At 45.1% G+C, this 2,804-nt stretch overlaps 1 non-coding gene across 1 annotated transcript; it reads right to left on the minus strand.

The window, feature by feature from the left end:
• Positions 1-2,107: 2,107 nt before the first annotated feature.
• Positions 2,108-2,180, minus strand: TRNAK-UUU. The gene has a single exon. It is a non-coding gene; the product is annotated as a tRNA-Lys (tRNA).
• Positions 2,181-2,804: the final 624 nt, after the last annotated feature.

The following is a 2,804-nucleotide window of genomic DNA, read 5'->3' on the forward strand; positions in this document are numbered from 1 at the left end:
TTCACCAAACCCCGACCCAGTGTCACACGTTCTCCAGGTCCGAAGGGATCCAGTGCCCAACTACCGACTCCTCCCGGAATTGCGTTATCGGAGCCGAGCCAGGAATAGCCGTTAGTGGACACCTACCACTTTTCGCCGGTTAGAGAGGCCCTCTTTAATACATTAAGAAAATATGTTCACAGGGGCCAGAAAGACTCGGTCATAGGAACTTAGACCACCTACGCGCTGGTAAACGAAAACCACCTCGACCGGATCTACCGAACGAAGAAGGCCGCCCCGTCGAAAGAATTAACACGCCAAAAGGGCCACCAGCTTTCCGCCAAAAAGGGGAGATCCGCTGCTTACTGCTCACGGAAACATCCGACCTTATGGTCAAGTCGTCCGCCTATCTTTCTGATCTCATTCGTTTTCCGATCGCATAAAAAGTCATGAGATCAAAAAAGAAATGTGAGAATGTAGTTACAGATGTAAAAAAAGTAAATATCTTGTTCTCTTGGTCCATAGATGGGGCGTCCTATCCGATGGATGAATGAGGAGCCTCTGTCGAGTAGTGAAATGATAGGATTCTGCTTTTCGGTTAAACCGAAACACAAGTCGGCGATTCAAGCCAAGAGTGCAGGCACCTTAAGAGCGGTCAAAGCTAGAAGCTATATCATGACTGCTGGAACGAAAGACCCGATGAGTATTTTCGTACCACCTTCCAATCTTCTTAGTCAATTGTGTACTTTTCCACTAGGCGAGACATAAGTTATCGGAATCCGGGGCCTGTTTTTCCCTATTTCCCAAGGGGAATGTCAAATTGTGTGGTTTCACAGTCTTATGAGACAGAAAGTTTTGGAAAATGGAGCTGCCGTTTTCACTACTTTGGTCCCTAGCAATATTGTTGCTTAAACTAACATGGAAAGTGGGTTCAATCACTTTAAAGTGCCCTCTCAAGTGTCATCTCATAATGGTAATCTCCTTATGGTATAGTAATTTGGCTTAGAATAAGAAACATATCTCTTCCCCCTAATGGCTTTTCACTACCCCTTGCGGGAATGCGTATTGTTGCTGCATCGCCACCGTATTCCTGACTTGCTTTTCCGAACTGCTTGTTTTCTCGGGGCTGCAGTCCAGTTGCTTAGTGGTTTGCTTCTCGGTCTACCCAATCAAGGTTAGACCTCGCTCTATCAACCATTGCTTTAAATAGTATCATGTTATTTCATCTTTCATTGATACCATCATTACAATCGAGGGCCTACAATCCATGGAAATCCCTATTCCGATCACTGGGAAAGAAGAGCAAGTAAGTAATGAATGAATGAATGAATTTAGATGGTATATAAACATCTCCCCATGAAGGGAAGGTGCTATAGTATCTAACTAAGAAAAAAAGTAGGTTGTGAAATGATAGGAAATATGCCATGCAGAAAATCCAGGAAATATTTCCTTGATTTTCGGATGACCCGGCTTATCTTTGCAGTTATCCTTATTTAGCAGAATCTAGTGAGTGTTCCATTAAAAGGAAAGAGAGCTATTCGTTGTAGGATTGATCCAGACAACCCAACCTAAGTCACCTATTGCGCCTAACCTAAGTATAGTGCCAGTGGTCGGCGAGGAGAAGTTCATTCCTGTAGAGAAGAGAGGGGATCCTATTTCCTTTCCCCCTTTCCCAGTATGGCAACCTTATCTTCCAGCATGAAAGTTGGTATCAGAATGAAACAATCCAATCCAATCCAAACTTGTGGAGTGCCCAGTTCAGTTCCTGATTTCTCTCAAGCCTAAACCGGAAAAGGAAACCTATTACCCAGGGTCCCCCTTTCGGCTATCTCATCTGCTGTTCCTCGACTCTCAGGAAGGTAAGATCATCAATCAATAGTAGGCTGCTGCTCTTTGCAGTTAAAGATGGGATCCAACCTGTTCTGTTTGCTTGTTTCCTATAATCTGTGCTCGATTCCATATTTTTGTATCCTTCGATTCCCGGGACAGATCTGATCTCCTTTATACTGACCTCAAACAACGAGCGAAGTCGAGATGTTGATGAGAAAGGGGCTTTTCTCAAGGCCAAAGAGTGCTCTTTGAAGGCTACTATGCATCCTTACGAATACAAGAGTGGTTTTTTTTGTTTTGGGTATAGCAGGACTTGAACTTGCGACCATTAGGTTAAAAGCCCAATGCTCTACCAACTGAGCTATACACCCGATTTTACAAGAAGGCTTGGTGCGGAAAAGAAAAGAGGGCGGCCTGGCCCCTTTTCTTCTTATCATATCACAAGGGCGCGGCTCTGTATGGTATAGTACTGTGGAGCAAGTTTGGGAGTCCTTTCCACTCATTGAGGATTCTATCTAAAAAAGAAGGTCAACGGGGGAGACTACAGTAGCTCGAACTCAGACTATCTACGAAAAAGGTAAAGTCGTCTTTCCTAGGGTTCGACCGAAAGGAGCTGTGTTCTATGGTTTGACGTTGTGGAGGTCCAGCACTCTTCTAAACAAAGAAAGAGGGGATTCGCGCTACCTCCTACTCCTACAGAAGATCGATTGGCGCGAACTTCCGATCGATTCCTTGTTCATTGTTGCCGACCCTTACATCATCATAAAGAGAATCAAGATATCCCAAGAACCCAGCTAGGGATGAATGACTAGCGCTCAAGAACAAGCAAGGGATGAGCGCACGGGAGCGGCGTTGCTTGTTGCTTTATTATCACATTAGAGAAGCGGAACCTCCAAGCTCAGACATCCCGAACTCAGAAACTACCCTTCTATCCCACCCTGCTCCTCCGGCAACGGAAGCAGAACTACCTGACCGAAGGAGATAGACAGGAAGGG

Source organism: Triticum dicoccoides, chromosome 7B (genome assembly GCF_002162155.2).
Source record: "Triticum dicoccoides isolate Atlit2015 ecotype Zavitan chromosome 7B, WEW_v2.0, whole genome shotgun sequence".
NCBI lineage: Eukaryota > Viridiplantae > Streptophyta > Magnoliopsida > Poales > Poaceae > Triticum > Triticum dicoccoides.